General features: G+C 42.6%; 1 pseudogene; it reads right to left on the bottom strand.

Annotated features, from left to right (window-relative positions):
• Nucleotides 1-4,834: 4,834 nt before the first annotated feature.
• On the bottom strand, nt 4,835-5,768 carry LOC144516011 (olfactory receptor 2A14-like; annotated as a pseudogene).
• Nucleotides 5,769-14,424: the final 8,656 nt, after the last annotated feature.

Raw genomic sequence — 14,424 nt, 5'->3', positions numbered from 1 at the left:
AGGTGAATTCCGGGAAAGAGTGGGTCCGTCAGAGAGAGACAGTAGGCTGGCTAGCGGGGAGTCCAGTGGTGGTGGTTCTGGTGGCAGGAGTCAGGTTCCAATAGTAGCTGAGGCACAAGAGACGGGATCAGGACAGGCAAACATACAAGTAGACTAAACAGATAGGCAAAGGTTTGTCTGGAGCGAGACTACCTGTGGCAGTATCTATGTATCTATGTATTCTATCTCTCACATTCAGAATGGAGCACCACGACCGGCAGTTTGCGGTGCTCTGTACCCAGCTCACAGTCACCTATTCTGGGGTAACTAGACCACCAACTACTGTTCAACTGACGGAGCACCACGACGGCAGCTCGCGGTTCTCTGTACTAAGGCATGGATACCCGACCCGAGCCCGACGGTCCCGACGGGCCGGGTTTCGACAGATATTTAGAAATTATGGTCGGGTTCGGGCCGGGCTCGGTCACATCAGCGTGATAAGACATTTGTTGTAAAATGGTGCTGCGGCTCCTTTAAGAGAGCTCATGTGTCTGTGTGTGTATATGTGTCTATGTGGAAGCTGGTCAGAAGAGAGATAGAGACATTTTGCAGCAGCAATCCACAGTTGCAGAATTATCGCTATCACTTCCTTCAAAACTTAATAAAATGTTATGAAATCATAGTGACACAACTGCTGAGCTGAGCTAGAGGGAACACTGTAGTTTGCAAGCACATTATATGACAGCCATCAGGAGTGTATTCACCCTTGTTATTAGGACTGGGATACAAAAATACAAAAAGTAAGGACATGGTAGATCATGGTAGATTATTTCTCTGTGGTAACAATGCTTTTTGGCAATAAATCTTATGCTGTTGGAAAGCCTGTTTAGTTCCCTTTCAAATGGTGCCTCATTTGTAAGGAACATGCTTTTGTGGGATGAGCAGCAGAGTATGTGGGTTGCGCCCATGAAAAATTTGCCAAATCTTCTCTGCCAATGCCAAACAGGTTATTTTGCCATTGACTCGTTTGGTGTTTGGTGGATTGGATGATTGCAGTTTGAAGAAACAAGAGATATTGGCAATTTAACAATTTATTCATTTCACAAACAGGAGCCTCAGTAGCGTGTGGAAGAACCAAACACAGCCACAACAGCCTGGCACCTCCTCCTCATGCTGGTCACCAGCCTGGTCACACACTGCTGTGGGATGGCATCCCATTCTTCAACCAGCATTTGTTGCAAGTCAGCCAACGTGGTTGTGTTGGTCACTCTGGCACGAACAGCACGCCCAAGCTGATCCCACAAGTGTTCAATGGGGTTGAGGTCAGGACTGCTGGCAGGCCATTACATCCTCTCCACTCCCACATTTCTACTAACTGGGATGTGTTCAGGACTGCTACCAACAGTCTGGATGAGTACACAGAGGCTGTGACGTCATACATCAGCTTCTGTGAGGACTGCTGTGTTCCATCAAGCACCAGGGTGAGTTACAACATTTACAAACAAACCCTGGTTCACAGCCAAACTCAGAAGGTTAAGGCTGACTAAGGAAGAGGCGTTCAGGAGTGGGGACAAAGACAGATTTAAAGAGTCGAAGTACAAGTTTAGCAAGGCAGTGAAGGAGGCTAAACGATGGTACTCTGAGAAGCTCCAATGCCAGTTCTCAGCCAACGACTCTGCGACTGCCTGGAAAGGACTTAGGCAGATCACCACCTATAAGCCTAAAACCCCCTACTCCTTCAATGACCGACACCTAGCCAATGACCTGAACGAGTTCTACTGTCAATTTGAAAGACAAAAGGACAGTCTGACACCATCCCCCACGACACCTCCCTACAGCTACAGCCACTGTGCTTCACCTCCACCTCCCCCACCTCAGCAGGGTCCTGGGCCTCCCCACCAATGCCATCCACAAAGGTCTCCCCCTCCACCCCCCACCCACCTCAGTGACGACTCTCTCCATCCATGAGAGGGACGTCAACAGACTCTTTAGGAGACAGAACCCCAGGAAAGCTGCTGGACCGGATGCTGTCTCCCCATCCAGCTTGAAGCACTGCGCTGATCAGCTGTCTCCAGTGTTCACAGACATTTTAAACACCTCACTGGAGACATGCAATGTGCCTGCCTGCTTCAAGACCTCAACCATAATCCCTGTCCCCAAGAAGCCAAGGACCACAGGACTTAATGACTTCAGACCCGTCGCCCTGACCTCTGTGGTTATGAAGTCCTTTGAGCGCCTTGTGTTGTGACCCCCTCCTGGACCCCCTGCAGTTTGCCTACAGAGCCAATAGGTCTGTAGACGATGCAGTCAACCTGGCCCTCCACTACATCCTCCGGCACCTGGACTCCACAGGAACCTACGCCAGGATCCTGTTTGTGGACTTCAGCTCTGCCTTTAACACCATCATCCCGGCTCTGCTCCTGGAGAAACTCTCCCAGCTAGGCGTGCCTGACTCCACCTGCAGGTGGATCACTGACTTCCTGTCTGACAGGAAGCAGCATGTGAAGCTGGGGAAACACGTCTCCGACTCACAGACCATCAGCACCGGATCGCCCCAGGGCTGCGTTCTTTCCCCCCTGCTCTTCTCCCTGTTCACCAACAGCTGCACCTCTAGTCACCAGTCTGTCAAGCTTCTGAAGTTTGCGGACGACACCTCCCTCATCGGACTCATCTCTGATGGCGACGAGTCCGCCTACAGGTGGGAGGCTGACCACCTGGTGACCTGGTGCAAGCAAAACAATCTAGAGCTCAACGCTCTAAAGACAGTGGAGATGGTTGTGGACTTCAGGAAGAACCCAGCCCCACCTGCCCCAATCACTCTCTGTGGCTCCACAATTGACACTGTGGAGTCTTTCTGCTTCCTGTGAACTACCATCTCCCAGGACCTCAAGTGGGAGCTGAACATCAGCTCCCTCGTGAAGAAAGCACAACAGAGGATGTACTTCCTGCGGCAGCTGAAGAAATTCAACCTGCCAAAGACAATGATGGTGCACTTCTACACAGCCATCATTGAGTCCATCCTCACATCCTCCATCACCATCTGGTACGCTGCTGCCACAGCCAAGGACAAGGGCAGACTGTCCTCACATCCTCCATCACCATCTGGTACGCTGCAAGCACAGCCAAGGACAAGGGCAGACTGCAGCGTGTCATTCGGTCAGCAGAGAAGGTGATTGGCTGCAATCTGCTGCCGCTCAAGGACCTTTACGCCACCAGGACTCTGAAGCGTGCTGGAAAGACTGTGGCCGACCCCTCCCACCCCAGACACAAACTCTTTGAGACACTCCCCTCTGGCAGGGGGCTGATGTCCATCAGGACCAAAACCTCACGTCACATGAACAGCTTTTTCCCCCTCCGCTACTAGCCTTATTAACAAGGCCCGGAAACCACCCTGACTCTCCACCTTCATGCCACTGTTCTCTCTCTGCTGTAATGCTCTTTGCTCTTTATTTTTTATTTATATCTTTAACTTAATACATACTGTGTAAATATACTTATACTTATATTGTTTAATATTCCATCTAAAGAATGTGTGACATGCACCAACAACACTAAAACAAATTCCTTGTATGTGTTAAAAAACGTACTTGGCAATAAAACCCTTTCTGATTCTGATTCTGATTCTGGAGGTAGTCTCTGATAAACCCCGCCCTGTGGGGGCGAGCATTGTCATCTTGGAGGATAGAGTTCGGTCCCAGACTGTGGAGATATGGGATTGCCACTGGTTGCAGAATCTCATCTCTATATCTCTCTGCATTGAGTTTTCCTCCAATGATGACTAGCCTCGTTTTTCCAGTGAGGGAGATGCCGCCCCACACCATCACACTGCCTCCACCAAAAGGTGTTACTCGGTGCAGCAATCAGCATAGTGTTCTCCGCGTCTTCTCCACACTTTGACCCCACGATCCAACTGCCGTAGGCAGAATCATCCAATCCACCAAACACCAAACGAGTCAATGGCAGAATAAACTGTTTGGCATTGGCAGAGAAGATTTGGCAAATGTTTAATGGGCGCAACTCACATACTCAGCACTGCTGCTCATCCTTCAACCAATCAAACCAACGATCCGGATGACGTAGCAGCGACAGCAGCATCAACGGGTTGCTGCGCTTCGGTGGCCGTCATGTTTAATGTAACAAAAAGCTGCTTGCCGTCGCTGCGCTATCGTCATCGTGTAAAGCCTGCCTCAACGGTTGTGATTGGTGTAAAGCCTGCCTCAACGGTTGTGATTGGTGCCTCCATTTGGAAAAATTGGAAATGGGCTTCAATGGGCTCTTGGCCAGACGGACTTGCAGAGCAAATCTCAAATTTGCCAGAAGTTCGTCAGGGTTTTCCCAGGCTAGGTTAGAGGGTTCCTTATAGAACTTACAGCATTATTTTTTTCTGAGAATCTCTACAGTTTTTCCAACTTCAAATTATGTCCTCAAAGAAAAAATCTTTGTCAACATCTGTTTTATCTAAAAAGACAAAATTCTGTTTGTTCATCTTGTTTCACTTTTATTGGTGCAAAATGGGATTGTTAAGCAGACAAACTAACAAAAAATAAATGTCAAATGTTGTAAAAAAGATACATGATGCAATAGATCAATACTTGCCGTCCGTGTATTGCTACAGTATTGCCACAGAAAATATTGTGATACTATGGTGTATACATATTTTCCCCTACCCCTAGCATTAACATATAGCTCTTTTCAAGTTCCCCTAGGACAATTTACAACATAGAACATTAAACATTTCTCCTTACAACATAACTCAGTTTCTCACAGATGGTCGTTATTTCTAGTTTCTACATCATTTTTCTATAAACAATGATTCACGGGTTCACCAACCAGCCAGATGCTCTTTAACATCAGTTTACATTTTACCAAAGATAAGACTTTTACATAAGCTACGTATTTTGGACATTTGCAGTCCATACATTAAAGGGTTGAAGATCGGTTGGCAGGTCAGGAAGTATAATGACAAAATAATACGCAACATCATGGGTACACTGCTCATATCAAACCTGCTCTGTACTATTTCAAAGAAACACCCAAAAGAAAAAGTTGATCAGAGAAGCGAGGTGAGGTGTGCAGGTACTGACAGCTTTCTGTCTGGTCTGTTTAGAACCAGAAAAACACACTTTAAGGATCTTGATGTACGTGTAAAGGATTAAAATGAGAGGTCCAAACACCAGAAGACAAGTGTTAATAAGTCCAGAAATGTTGTTCACTGTGGTGTCAGAGCAAGCCAGTTTGACAATATAATAGTTGTTACAGTAAACTGTGTTAATGATGTTCCCACACAGCTGTAAAGAGGAACTTAAAAATATTGGGACAGCATTTGCAAATAATGGAAATAACCATGTTAGAGCAATAAGCACGGTAACCTTGGTGGATGTCATATGTGTGTTATATTGCAGAGGATAACAGATAGCAAGGTATCTGTCATAAGACATGACGGCTAAGTTACTAAACTCTACACTGGCATACATATACACACAGAAAATCTGCAGGAAACAGAAGGGAGCATAAACATTGTGAATGTCAGAGAGGATCTGAACCAGAAGGAATGGAAACAACCCTGTACTACCATACAGTTCATTTACAAACAGGCTGACCAGAAAAAGGTACATAGGTTCATGTAAGCTTCTGTTCATACAGATAACCACAATCAGCAAAATATTGGTAGAAATTATTACAGCATAAAAACACATAATGATCAGAAAAAATAAGTATTTAAAGAGCCCAATATTAAAGTATGCACCAAAAGTGAAATATGAAACCTGTGTAAAGTTTATCATGATCATCCGTTGGTTCCCAACACAACCTTTCAAGTTTGCACATGATGAAATGTTACATTTTGTAGGAGGTTAGCAGAAATCAAACTAGTTTAAATGTTAAATGTACGCTTATCCTGGACTCACTGTATTAACACACAAGCAGTATTCAGCCTGAAGACAGTAAAGACATCAATTATTCCAATAACACAGATTCTCCAAACTTACCATTTACCTTATTTAACAGTTAATGAGATTGCATGACTATTTACATTCATGAGCTGTGTAGCAGTCATGCTGTGACTGCTTTGCAACTGAGATGAAACTCTGTCTGCTTCCTTTAAACTCTTCAAGTCAGAGGATGTGATCATCAGCAGTCTGGCCTCATTACCACGGGACACATCTAACTGACGTCTGAACGTCTACTCTGACCATATTAAAAAACAGTAAAACAAAATATAAGCAAACATTGATTAGTTCAAGTTATCATTTGTCAATTTAATAGGCCTAATATAGTTTTTTTTTAATATATATATAAAAACGTTTATACAAAACTTTGGCAGTGACGCTGCCGTCTCAGCTGCTCGCTCACAAGCTCCACACAGGACGTGACAGAGGCTGGTAGTAGCAGAGCAATCATGGCAAGAGAGAACAAAGCTAACTTTTGAGAGAGTTTTTAGCTTTGTGGCTTTTTCCTGGACAGCGCTCTGTGCCAGGCAGACACAAAGCTGACAACCTCACAGATGGATGCGGTTGAGATGGCCTCATACATACACGCAGCGGACCGCTGTGGACTTGTGTCGGTTGCATGGACACGCAAGGATTTCCAGAAAAGAGGCTGCATGTCTCTATGACAATGCACGGACCATCGTAGCTACGCGACCAGTACAAGTCGATACAGACATTACATAGTATACACTAACACCGTGTAACGCCGATGACCTGCTGATGGTGCATTCAACCTGCGCTGGACTCGTTCATAATGAATCAGCCGTCACTCTGTGAGGAGAGAATCCAGTCTGCAGTGGAGTTCAGACACCTCACTGATAAACCAGAGATCGGCTTTATGGTCAAAAATAGTTTTTGTATAATTAACTTAAGTAACGTTAAAGTAACGAGTAAAGTAAAAAAGTTACTTTCCATAGGGGGTTACTAAGTAAAGTAACAGATTACTTTTTTAAGAAGTAACGAGTAACGAGCAAACACTACTTTTTAAAAGTAACTTCCCCAACACTGGTAGCGCCGCCCTCTAGTTCTGTAGTAGGTATGGCGGGAGCAAAGCAGGAAGTCATGTAACCTGGTATTAAGACCAAGCAGCAAGTTCCGTGCCAAGACGTAATGCCAATGCATAACTACCTTAAAGCTGCATTCTATCTAATTTCCAGTAGGGGGTGACACTAATAGCTCCAAAAAGAAGTCAGTTTCTATAGAAGTCTATGAGAAAATGAGCCTAGTTCTCACTTGATTTATCTCCTCAGTAAACATTTTCATAAGGAGTTCATGGTCTCAGTCGCTAGCGTTGTTTACATTTCTTTAAACCAATCTGAATCGTTAAGCTCTGGACACAGTGACGATGCCTCTTCAAAATAGTCTGAGGAAGTAAAAAGCGCTGTGTTAGCTTTTTCACCAGAGAAGAAGTTGGTCACCTCTATGCTCCTGCACGTCACTGAAAGGAAACTGAGGCGCTTTGCTAATAGACCTCTGTGCAAGTCACATTGTCCACAAGGAACATCGTATTCCTTAGAGCAATTCATGAAGGTAGTTGGTACATGAACATTTTATGGCCAAAGATCAATGACCGACTCTAGAAATCCTATCTTCAAATCACCATGACATCATGACCCGGTTAATCTAAATGTGTAGCAAGGTGAACTGGTAATGGCTGGAAGAAGCCAATGTGCACCAGGTCTTACACGCTTATTTGCAGAGGAAAATGTTAAAAAAATAAATAAATCTATTCATTCTAAGTCTAAAAAACAACCTACTCATGCTCGAAAGCCTCCATTGCAGAGTGTCTATTCAGAATCATGGCCAGAAGGTCAACGGCGATTTAACGTAACTTAACAATGCCTTCCTTAACTGTTACAAAACGTTGTATTTTTCTAAATAAATTATTGCTTGGGTAATGGTCAGAGTGCGGGACTTTCGCTTCTTAATGGTAACACTTCCATGAATGAAATTACATTAACAGAATGACAATATATGATTATTTATTACAAAAACAAAGGAACGCTACATACTGGTCTCCTCAAGAGAGACCTGCATGGTGGCCACAGGGAGCCACCTACTGGGGATACCTGGTGGCCACAGAGTAACTTTTTGTGGCCACGTGCCATCGTTCCATGCTTAATGTCGAAGCCTATCAAATGCTGAGGGCTGTAACTAAGCGTTGGTATTTGACGCCCTGGGAAGGACAACAGCCTGCAATCAACAGGTATTGGGGCAGGTAAATCCATAAAGTCAACAGTGAATTCTGCTAAATAATAGTTTTAATATGAATGTAGCCTTGTTCAACAGTAACAAAGTGATGATGGGATTAAACCTTTTTGAGAATATTTTATTTGTTTCATCATGTTTTTAAGAGTTAATTTGGTTTTAAAGTTTGGTCTATATTATAAATTAAACTACTCAGCAGTTAATTACATGAATAAATCTTCCAAAATGTTCAGATATTGTATAGATTAAATTAATTATTAATGAAAATAATTATCAGTATGTAACTTCAGGTGGAGAATGATGATGCAATGGTGATTTGAAAGTTGCTTTATGCTGCCATCTTGTGGTCTCATAGGATATTACATATGCATTACATTCTGGGAACTGTGCCCTGAATCAGACCCTGTTTTAGAATGGGGGGTGGGGGGTAAAAGATGTTGTTTGGGCCCAAGTCTATTACAGTTAAAACATTTGAATTAGTTTTAACTTTAGTTTAGGTTTGACTTTTAGATTTTAGTTTTTAGAGTGTGTTTGTCAGTTTTATTGCTACCAAACCAACCTTAATATTCACCGTTTGATTGTATGAAATAAATAACAAAATCCATTTTTTTCAGTTGCTGGACAGGTACTGCACTACATTTATCTGATCCTGGCCCACGTCCCTGATGTGAAAGCCCCCTTTCTGCATTAAATTCCAATATATTCTAAATTGTCACCTGCCTCCTGAATTTTGTTTTCCTTCACAAAGATAAAAACGTTTCCAACATTTATTTGGTGCATAGAAATGAATCGGAATGAAGGGAATTATGTGTTTGACACTCAATATTTCCTGGGGTAAGACCACTGGATCCCTGCTATGTCTCCTCAAAGGCCCATTCTGAGCCAGGAAAAATCCTGAAGACAACAAATACACATCAAAAGACAGAAGAAATAGCAGCGATAAAACCCAGAGATCGCTTGTACAAGCAGTAGTTACGACCTACATTTATGTTTTGCAGCAGCATCGCTATCACTTCCCTCAAAACTTAATAAAATGTCATGAAATCATAGTGACACAACTGCTGAGCTGAGCTAGAGGGAACACTGTAGCTGGCATGCACATTATATGACAGCCATCAGGAGCGTAACCCCCCTTGTTATTAGGACTGGGACAAAAAATAGATTTTCTGATTGAAATCAATCTTAATTTGAATGACACGATATTGATTCATAAAATTCCAAGATCGATCTTTTAAGAGGCTCTGTTTTAAAGCTAGAGTGAAGATATTGGAATCATATCAAGCTAGACAATGTAAGGAATCCATTTCATGCTTTGTTGCCTCAACGGCCCATTCTTATCCCAGACATTTTCAATTAAAGGTTTAAATCCCTGCCTCCAAACTGCTCCCCCATCGGTCACAGATTGTCTAAAGTGAAACTTCAATCATTGGGGCAGATGGATTTATTCACCCACTTTAAAAAGATGTATTAAAAGCTTCTTTCTTTACACATTTATTTACAGCATTATATGTTGATATTTATATCATAATATGCTGTATATTAACTTATTGGGAGAAAACAGGTAGTTAAAATCCGACATTGAGCACCCCCATTAAGTAAAAATGGCAACGTCCCCCGCCTCTGCAAAGATTTGATTGTGAGATTGGCAGTCAAATCCGGCCAGGGTCTTTCGGGGTCACCCCTAAAGGAATCTAAATAATACAATTCATATCCAACAATTACTGAACAATAAAAGTGTCTGTCCACCCTGAGGTTGTGACAGAGCGGTCTGATGGGAGGTCATTACCCACCAGTCTCTGAGGGCCGTGCTCATTGGTCTCACTGGTCAACAGCTCTGATTGTAATCAATAATTGACAAAACAATCCGTGTAGACGAATGGGCGTAGAGTTGAAATGCGGAGACATGAAATCTGCAAACTTGTTTATTTCTGTTATCATTTTCAGCAGCAACTGTAAGCTTTAAAGAAATATGGTTAAACACGGAGGACCTGACTAGAGCTGCAAAGATTATTCAAATAGTTGTTAACTGTTAAATTAATCGCCAACTATTTTGACAATCGATCAATAGTTTTGAGTCATTTTAGATGGAAAAGTAGGTCAAGATTCCCTATTCCCTGTATCTTAAATGTGACTATTTTCTAGTTTCTTCTCTCCTCTGTGACAATAACCTCAATATCTCTGACAAAAATTTGAGGACATCATCTTGGGCTTTTGGGCAACACTGATCAAAAGTTTTTTTTAACATTTTTATTACTTTTAATAGACAAAACATCTAATCTGTTAATTAAGAAAATAATCAACAGATGACTCCAGGATAAAAATATTTTTTTGTTGCCGCCCATATGCAGAGGCTTAGTCCTCGACGCAGTGGCCGTGGGTTTGCCGCATGTCATTTCCTCTCTCTCTCCCCTTTCGTGTCTAAGCTGTCCTGTCACAAATAAAGGCCTAAAATGTCAAAATAAATATTCTTGAAAAAATCGTTAGTTACAGCCTAGATCTGTCGTCTCTGCTGTCCTTATTTTCTGTACATTGTTGCTTTGCTAGCGTCTATCATAAACCAAATCTAGCGTTAGGAACGGCAACATTTCAGCACCGGTTATACTGACTAGGCAAGTTTGGTTGGTGTCATTTTCTTTAGTCTGTGGCCAACAGGTAAATTAGGTCTCCAAGCTAATGTTAGTCTAAGTGTTGAGATATGAAAGCTTCAAACATGCAATTTAGATAAAGGAGATGAGAGTATATCCAGCTATACCTTGCCCCCTTTTGCTCAGCGGCTTTATTTATTCAAGGTTCACTGAGAGACAGCCTCTCTTTTGCAGGAATGCCCTGATCACATTCGCACAGTTCCACATTCATACCTGGAAGCTGCCCAGAACTACCACAGTCTGTCCCTAAGACCTTTAGACCACAGCTCCCCACCGCAGCTTCAGTAAGGGAAGCTTTGAACATTGCCCACTCCAGTTCAATGCCCCCAACCTCCACAGATATGCCAGAAAATCTCCTCCAGAGGTGTGAGTTGAAGAACTCTTGGACAGGGGCCTTCTCCAGACCTTCTCAGTTCATCTGCACTACCCGTTTGTGCTTCCCAAGTCTGTCCAGAGTCTTCCCCCATCCCCTGACCCAACTCACCACCAGATGGTGATCAGTTGACAGCTCTGCCCCTCTTTTCCCAGTTATCTTGTGAAATTACGGTCATTACAGAAGAAAGTTATACGTGCCACATCATGGTCAAAGGTAAATGTTCCCACTGACCCTCTTTTCCACAGCTACAGTCTTCTGAAGCTTGCTGAATGTAAAATCTTTTACAATGCCTGTATAATGTTAAAGCTTTAAATAGCTTACCAGGGTGTCCCATTTCAACTGCATTATGTCTTATGATTGTACTTGTCTTTTAACTTTTGTGAATAGATTGAACCTTGAACCTTGAACCTTCACCCATGGGTCCATAACATGTGGCCTCAGATCAGAAGATACAATTACAAAATCTATCATTGCCCTTCGGCCTAGGGTGCTCTGGTACTAGGTACACTTATGAGCATTATGTTCAAACATGGTGTTTGTTATAGACAATACATGACAGTAATCTAACAACAAATGACTTCTCGGGTTCAGAGCCTATTAGAACTACGGAGTCCCCTACCGGAGTCCCATGCAGGACTTCATTCAGTCTCCAAGAAAGCTGAATACTCTGAGCTGCTGTTTGGTGCATGTGCACAAACAACCTGTAGGCGTAGCAAGGCAACTCACTTGTCTACCGGGATAAACTCCAATGTAGCGCCACTCTGCATGGGGCCTGTGAGTATCCCCGCACCCGCCGGTCGTCTAACACCCTTTACAACTCCAGAGAATAATAGAGTCCAACCCCTATCCAGGAGAATGGTTGCAGAACCGAGACTGAGCTTAGAGGTAAGCCTCACTAGATATAACCATTGTGTGGTCATAGTGGTAGCACACCCAACCCCAGCGGTTCCTCCAACAGGTTTAATATATGTCTATTTTTAATTTGTATCTGTCTTATGGAGCTCAGCGTAAGTTCTTGCAGGAAGACTTCTAAACTTAATCACATTCTTTCTCTGCTAAATCTGAACAGCTGTTAGAGGCATACATTTATCTAACCAATCAGAAGCAGCCTTGAATTTCATGAGCCAATCACAACATGACATCCCTGTTTTAAACCTGTCTCTCTCTGCTGCTCAGTTGTCATTCAGGTTAAGACCACAACCCTCCTCCCCTTTTTCCTCCCGTCTTCATCTTGCATGGGTCCTGGTTCCTCCTCCGGCAAGAATGCCATCGGCTCATCGGTTCGGTATTCGGGTTCCTCACACCACCATCAGTGTCTAGACTCCATCAGGGGATCAGCTTCTGGCTGTCTAAATCCCTAAAAATATATATCATTTCATAATGATGGAGTCTAATCTCTGACTGTACATGTTTTTATCCTGCATTTGCACAATAAATCTTTGCATATCTGCAACGAAGTCTCTCCTGATTGAAATATGTGTCTTGTTGCAACATAACATGATCTTAGATTTATTGCTGACCCAACCAACCTCCATATTGACAGTGTTTGTATGAAATAAATAACAATATACACTTGCTGGACAGGTACTGCACCCATTTGTCTACACAGATTGTTTTGTCAACATGATTGTTGCAGTCTATAATATGGAGCTTTAAACTTCTGGGATGTTAATTAATAACTAACTTCACTCTCTTCTTTAAGTGATGCAACCTCTCAAAGGTGTTAGGAGAAGTTACATCACTGCATCTCACTGATGAAGTCCCTCAGGTCAAAGGTCATTTCAGCCTGTCAACATGTTTGTCCCTGAGGTCTCTTCGCATTAGCCACAGTTTCCATTAATTCCCTCTGAAGCAAATTACAATCAGAGCTGTTGACCAGTGAGACCAATCAGCACGGCCCTCAGAGACTGGTGGGTAATGACCTCCCATCAGACCGCTCTGTCACAACCTCAGGGTGGACAGACACATTAGAAAATATTAGTTTACAGATTCGTATTATAAAAATCTAAATATAATCAACAAAATTATGTATTATTATACTACCCAGCAGTCAATTATATAAATAAATCACTGTGTGTATTGTCTTGTCAGTTCACACACACACACACACACACACACACACACACACACACACACACACACACACACACACAGATTTGTTTCACTATCTATGTGGGGACCCTGTCACATAACGTGACATAATACATTCCCTAGCCCCTTACCCTAACCTTAACCATCCCAACTAAATGCCTAACCTTAACCCTTACCCTCACCCTAACCAGAACCTCATTCTAACCCTAATCCTAAAACCAAGTCTTAACCCTCAAACACACCTTTAACCTTGTGGGGTCCAGCATTTTGGCCCCACAAAGCTGTCGGGACCCCACATGTCACGAATATAGTTAAACAAGCCCACACACACACATACACACACACACACTAGAGCTGAATATCTTTGCCCGAACCTAATGGGTTCAGTCGGGTTCAGTCTTAATTTCTATCATTTTACACGGGCTCAGGCTTGTGCTCCAGGTTGAGCGGTAAATGAGCGGTCAGGTGATGCGTTTCGATTAGTGCGAAAATGGATGCTGAGGAGGTGAAACGGAGGCTGGCCTCTGGAGGACTTATTTTAGTTCTTTGTTCCAACTTCCTTCTCCTTCCTTATCGGGCCTAACTTTTAAGGCCCGATTACAGCTCTAACGCACACACACACACACACACACACACACACACACACACACACACACTAACTTTAGCCATCATACATTGAGTAACAATAAACTCTGACAGTTTTTAATCTCTAAACTTTTTTTTATTTTCTGGTTTCATTAATTTTGGGATTCATTGTTAAGTTGTATTGTTATGAGCCATTTTAGCATTTATTATTAAATAAAGGGCTTAACTTTTGCCATAAGTACATTGCTGGCATTTTATTTCAATACACTACAATTCCTAATTATCTAATGACACAGTGTTAGGAATGCTTACATTTTGCAGTTTCTTTCTAAAATGAGCAAACATTTCTATATATAAAATAGTATAGTATAGTTATTATATATAATAACTATACTTTTTACATCTTTTCAATAATATTTTTACACGCATTTTGTATTTTGGACATCTGCGATCCATATATGATAGGATTCAGTGGTTGCATTATCAGAAAATACTGTGACAAAATAATGTAAAGCATGCTTGGTACACAGGTCACATCAAATCTTTTTCACAT

Source organism: Sander vitreus, chromosome 3 (assembly GCF_031162955.1).
Source record: "Sander vitreus isolate 19-12246 chromosome 3, sanVit1, whole genome shotgun sequence".
NCBI lineage: Eukaryota > Metazoa > Chordata > Actinopteri > Perciformes > Percidae > Sander > Sander vitreus.
This window is presented reverse-complemented; position numbering and strand designations above follow the sequence as displayed.